Below are 6805 nucleotides of genomic sequence, written 5' to 3'. Positions count from 1 at the left end.
TTCCTGCTGGGCATTACTGCCTGTCGCACCTGCTTCAGTGCCCATTGGTCAGATGCAGGGTCATCAGCCAGAAACCACCATTCACCAACGTTTCGCTCCTATAATTCTGGTACATCTCCTGGTGGCGGAGCAGTGACAGGGACATCTCCCTGCAGCTGATGGGTGTTGTCTCCTACGACTGTTGTCTGGGGGTTAGGTGTTCTTCCCCAGGTTTTGTCCTTCCTCCTGAGCCAGAAACAAAAGCTCCATTTTTCAGCCTCTTCTGCCAGGTCTTTTATTGCCTTCTTGAGTCTTCTGCCTGTGAGTCCCACGTCCTTCAGGAAGCGCATTTTTGACGTCTCCATGAATCATCCGACCTCCACTGGGTAGATGGTAGTCAGCCAGCCTCTCATCACGCAGTAACTAGCTCTAAGTACTTGGCCTTCTTGGGTTCACAGGCCGCCTCAATCCCCTCCTCCATGGGTACTGTGAGCTCGATAAGGAACGTTGCTCTTGCCTTGGCTGACCACACGACTATACAGTGAGGCATATAAGTATTTAGTCAACCACTAATTGTGCAAGTTCCCCCACTTGAAAATATTAGACAGGCCTGTAATTGTCAACATGGGTAAACCGCAACCATGACAGACAGAATGTGGAAAAAAAAAAACTGAAAATCACATTGTTTGATTTTTAAAGAATTTATTTGCAAATCATGGTGGAAAATAAGTATTTGGTCAAACCAAAAGTTCATCTCAATACTTTGTTATGTACCCTTTGTTGGCAATAACGGAGGCCAAACGTTTTCTGTAACTCTTCACAAGCTTTTCACACACTGTTGCAGGTATTTTGGCTCATTCCTCCATGGAGATCTCCTCTAGAGCAGTGATGTTTTGGGGCTGTCGTTGGGCAACACGGGCTTTCAACTCCCTCCACAGATTTTCTATGGGGTTGAGATCAAGTGGTTGACTCAATACTTATTTGCCCCACTGTATCTGGCCGGAAAAAGGTGAAGGTCGACCCTCATACTCCACTCCTGATGATCAGGGGAAAATGTTCTTGGTGTTGTCCTTGGCCTGATGCTTCTCCTGACCCCTCTTTTTGGGATGAAGTTGGTGGGTCCTCTGCAGGTGGTGATAATCTGCTTCCCTGTCGACAATCCTCCACTACTTTGGCGAGGTTCCTCAGGACTTGGTCATGGCGCCACCTGTAGCGGGCCTGAGAGAGCGCGATCTTACAGCTTGACAAGATGTGCTGGAGACATACGTTGGAAGCATTGCAGAGTGCACACCATTCCTCTCTCCTGAACCACTGGTGGAGGTTCCGAGGGCAGGGAAGTGTGTCATAGGTTGAGCGGATGAGGAAACTGAGTCTTGCCTGTGGGATCTTCCACACGTCTGACCAATTGATGATACTCTATGTGATCCCTTCCCAGGTTGCAGACCCTGCGACACAGGTTTGATTTTGTAGCGGTCTTCCTCCATCCTCGTCACCTCCACTACCACCAGAAATGTGGTTGCCTGGCACGGCCAGACAGTTCTCCCTTTATAGAATAATCTGGGACCCACCTCCTTAATGGCCTCTCGAGCCGAATGAAATCATCCGTGCAATCAGATTCGATTATTTGCGTGACATGTTCTTAACGATCAACGTCACTCTTGCGCGTCGGAAGTCGTCTCCACAACAACACAGATGGCGAACGGGAGAGCTGAGAATATGTTCCAAGCAGCGGTACAATCAGTTTTAAATGACCAAAAACACATCGACACAAATCATTGACAACAGTGTGTCTCGCGCCAGCCATGTTAAACTTCTCCGTTCTCCGCTCGCGCTGCGCTAGTTTCTTGTCGCTTTACCAACGTCAAGTCTGCTTGTCGCCGATTGGTCCACTCCGCTGTCTGTTTGCTGTGGCTTGCTCCACCCTGGGAATTTGATCTGCGGGACGGTCGCTACACTCAATCGCTGGAATAGCGTTGAGTCTGGAGTTCTAGCTTAAAAATGTGGGGCATCTCCCAATCCTAAACCTACTCTCCCAATCTGGACTCTGCCCGTGATCTCCTGGTGTTGTAATCGGCTGATGGCTTAATTGACCTCGGCCTGGGCATTCCACTTGCGGCCAGTCAGAACCTTGGCATTAGCGTTCCGTACTGACTTATCTGCGGACTCCCTAAGCTTGAGGACCAACCTGGCCTTCTCTTGCATGTAGACCAGCTGGAGTGACTTCAGTGATAGCTGCAGCGTGTTTTTTCAAAAAAACAAACAAAAAAAAGGCCCGCTTTAAAGAGGCAACGTGAAAGCTTCAATCACTTTCGGATGAATGTGTTGACTTTCCCATCCATCTGGTTCATGGTCAATGAGGAGATCTCACACATTTTTAGGGGCTACATTATCCTCTGGTAGAGTGTAAACTGGTATCACCCGACCTTGTATTTCCCAGGGAGTTGACTTTGATCGATCCTTTCCAGGCCATCGCAGAGCTGTTTCATGATAACTTTCCCCATCTGCTTGTCAGACAGCTCTGTGGTGTACTGCCTCCCCAGGCTTTTGATGGGCTGTTCTGCAAGAAGTGGAATCTTCTCACCCCCTGACAACAAAGGTGGTGCTGTCATTCCAGACCCCTCTCCTGATTGACAGGCTGCAAGACTTGGAGGGCTTGATCTTCATTCTTGCCCATGACATCAGTTCATTCATCCTCCTCAGCAGTCTTGATGTGCATGCTGCTGTCTGGAGGAGGGTGGTGACGTCGTCCATATAGCTCCTTAGTGGGGGAAGCCTTTGACCATTTGGCAATTTGATCCGTCCGACCATTTTCCTTTCACCGATGAGAATGATCTCAAACGCTGTAACAAACAGTATTGGAGAAATGGCACAACCCATCGCAATTCCGACTTCAAGCCGCTGCCACCCCGTAACAAAGTCTTCTACAGAGAAGCACATCTGCAGGTTGCTGAAGTACTGTGCTACCATGTTCTTGATGCAGGTGGGCATGTGGAAGAAGTCTATGGCGTAATTGATCAGCTGGTGCGGGACTGACCCGTACGCATTGGCCAGGTCAAGCCCTACGACGTGCAGGTCGGTCTTCCGCTTAGCCTTCTGGATTTGGTCCCAGATCATTGTGGAGTGATCCACGCATCTGGGGAATCCTGGCACTCTTGCCTTTTGGCAGTTGGTGTTGATGTGACCATTCTCAAGCAAGTAGTTGGCCATCATAGTACTGAGAAGAACATCTTCCCTTCTACGTTTAGAAGGGCAATGCTATGGAACTGGCCGATGACTTTGGAGTTTGTTTCTTTGGTAATGAAAACAGCTACAGCTCTTTGCAACTCAGATGGAATGAGTTGCTTTTTTCATGCAGTTCTCATTAGGTACCATAGCAGCTCTAGTACCTTGGGGCAGTTCTTATAGAGCTTGTAGGGGACTCCATTAGCTATTAGGGATGGGAATCAAAATCCAATTCCGAACCGGTTCCTAGTGTTTTGAGGCCTCGACATCACAATGAAAAAGCCTTAACGATCCCTTTAACGATTCCTAAAGACGCATATTGTGTCGTGACGTGTCTTGTTGTCCAAACGCATCAAACTAGCATGGCGCCAAGAACCACTAGCTCCAAAGTTTGGCTACACTTCACCAGGAATGAGGGTGAAAATGAAAGATTACGATGGTTTAGCACGAGCATTGCAGCCTTAAACATAACAATGACAGCACGTAGGTTGAAACGCTCGAAAGTGTGTCTTCACTTCACGAGGAAAAATTCCAACAAAGCGACTTGCAGTCATTGCAAGGTGGAGATAACTGCATAGGGAGGGAATACGACTGCACTATCCTTACCGAGACGCTAAGGCTCAGTCCTGGCTATACAGTAGTGTTGCACCGATACCATTTTTTGGCCCCGATACCGATACCTGGCTGTGCAGTATCGGCCGATACCGATACCATACCGATACAACCCCGTTTATATATATATATATATATATATTTTTTTTTTTTTCTCCCCCAAAGAGCTACATAATTGGATGTGAAATCATTGCTATCAAGGCTTTGTCAGGCTGTTGCTTACCTTTGCAAAATAGGAAAAGGATTTGTACAAAGTATAATACTAGCCCAACAGTAAGAAAGTAAAAATAAGTTCATAATAATAAACTCTGAATGAACTGAGTAAACTTTTTTGAACCTCTCAAAGGCCAAACAGTGCAACTTTAATGAAATTATTGTCACATTCTGCTGCTGGTTAGATTGTGTTTTGTTGCTGGGCTGTTAGTGGGGGCGTTCCTGACGTCGCACCTGAATCCAATGCGGGCTCATCAACGCAGCACTTAAGCACGGGTGAGCTCAGAGAAGGCTGCCGAGATATTTGCTTTGCTGATCGCCATTTGACATCTCGCACTATAGTCTCGCTACATTTGCTTGTTACGCCCCTGCATTGGTTTTTTTCTGTTAGTGTGCTGCACTCGTTTGTAACCTCTACTCTGTGCAGGTATTTGAGGGTTTTTATTTTGACTTTTTGGCTCGCTGCCTATCGTCTTAGTTAACCTTCGAGTTTGTAGTATTGAGCTCCGTCGACCTGCTGTCACGGACTCCTTTTGTTATTTCTACTATCCCGCGATCGCGTGTTATTTTTTTGTTTGCAATCATTAAACCCTTGTACGTATCCCCCGCTTGTTGTCTGCTTCGAGGTCCAACCATGTTTCCGCATTTGCGGACGCTAACAATTATAAGTAATAATAATTGACCACAGCATCCCGTCTCCTTTTTTCGGGGGGGGGGGGGGAGTCCCTTATTTCTATTTCTGAAAGGTGGCAACCCTACTTTGGAAACAGTTCCCAAATTACTGCAGCATTTCTTTAAGTAAAAGACAAAGTAACGTTGACGTAGTGAACTGACCAGAGATTGTTGCACCGGTCCAGCGCCCTTCCATAGCAGTCCTGCTCTTGCAGGCTCAAACTTGTTGTGTTCGTTCACGCTTCGTCTTCAAATGTTTTATCATGTTCGAGGTATTGAAACTGGCCGATTTAACTCCACATCTCGAAACTTTCAGGCCGCAAATCTTGCGTGCAGCCATTGATTTTAATTGACGGCGCCGCCAAGCGGCCTTGTCATTGGTCAGGAGTGGCTATTGGCCCTTTCTCATTGGTCTGGAGCAGGCCAATAGCGATAGCTACTTGGTGTTCACGTGTCATCACACAACACGGAGACAGAGTGTAGTTAGCGCCAGGAGGGAAAAAAAAGGCTACGGTCAAATGTTATAATAATGGACCGGTAAATGGTATCGGCGCCGTCTTTGTTGGTACTCGCCGATACCGAAACCACCATTTCGGGCCGGATCGGCGCCCCCTGCTGATACTAGTATCGGTATCGGTGCATCATTACTATACAGCTAGCTAAACTCCCAAATGACGATACAGAAGACGTTGGTATAATTTGCTGACTATTCAACCATCACTCTAAGAGTGGAACTAAAAATGGAAATGAAACAAATCAATTTCGTCCCCAATAACAAACAGGTTTGCATCAACGAAAATCAGCGATGATTAGCTGCTAATACAATAATACCACAAATGGTTAGCATGCGTTCGCTAGCATTTGCACATCGTTCAAACCCCTACACAACTGGATTTAAGTGTCCGATCGCGAGTGGAAACACACATCAACAACACAAACGATGATACATACAGGCGTTGCCTCTGTAGATATTTTACAAACATTAACAAGGAACGTAGGCTCGTAGCAGTGTTTCCCTCTCTCACTAACTCGCTCACTCGCTTGGATGCTTTGTAGCTGCGCGCTCTTCTTCACGTGAGCGCGTTCTTCTTCGCGTGAGGAAGCGCAAGGGCGACCCCACTTGAGCGTGAAAGCACACTAAAAACTAAAAGGCATGCATTTCAATATAATGGTAAATAATAAACTTTAACTGATAAAGTGTATTATTACCCCAAAATATGGCCCGCGGATACGGCCCACCTCCACATTTCGGCCAGCCCCCAGAACAATACAGAGCATTTTGAATTTTTTTTTCCCTCAATAGTGTTATTTATTTCCTGGCCTTTTTCTGTGAAGAACTCAGAGAGGCTTATTCGGTTATTATCTATTTAATTAATAGTGTTATTATTATTTATTATTAGGGGTGTCAAACGATTAAAATTTTTAATATAGTTAATTACAGCTTAAAAATTAATTAATCGTAATTAATCGCAATTAGTCGCAATTCAAACCATCGATAAAATATGCCATATTTTTCTGTAAATTAATGTTGGAATGGAAAGATAAGACAAGATGGATATATACATTCATCATATGGTACATAACTACTGTATTTGTTTATTATAACAATAAATCAACAAGATGGCATTACCATTATTAACATTCTGTTAAAGCGATCCATGGATAGAAAGACGTAGTTCTTAAAAGATAAATGTTAGTTCAAGTTATAGAAATTATATATTAAAACCTCTCTTAATGTGTCGTTTTAATAAAATTTGTAAAAATTTTCAATCAAAAAATAAACTAGTTGCCCGCCATTGTTGATGTCAGTAATTACTTACACAATGCTCATGGGTGCTGAAGCCTATAAAATCAGTCGCACCCAAGCGCCAGCAGAGGGCGACAAAACTCTGAAAAATACAACAAGTACACATTTCACTGTGCTGTCATTTTAATCTGTTTGAGCGGGGCATTTGTGCGTTAATTGCGTCAAATATTTTAACGTGATTAATTTAAAAAATTAATTACCGCCCGTTAACGCGATAATTTTGACAGCCCTATTTATTATTATTATTATTTTTTTTTAATTTACTTTTGTTCCGTGAAGACTCCAGAAAGGGTTATTTGA

Source organism: Corythoichthys intestinalis, chromosome 14 (assembly GCF_030265065.1).
Source record: "Corythoichthys intestinalis isolate RoL2023-P3 chromosome 14, ASM3026506v1, whole genome shotgun sequence".
In the NCBI taxonomy this organism is placed as follows: Eukaryota; Metazoa; Chordata; class Actinopteri; order Syngnathiformes; family Syngnathidae; genus Corythoichthys; species Corythoichthys intestinalis.
The sequence above is the reverse complement of the archived record's forward strand: the minus strand, read 5'-3'. Positions refer to the sequence as shown.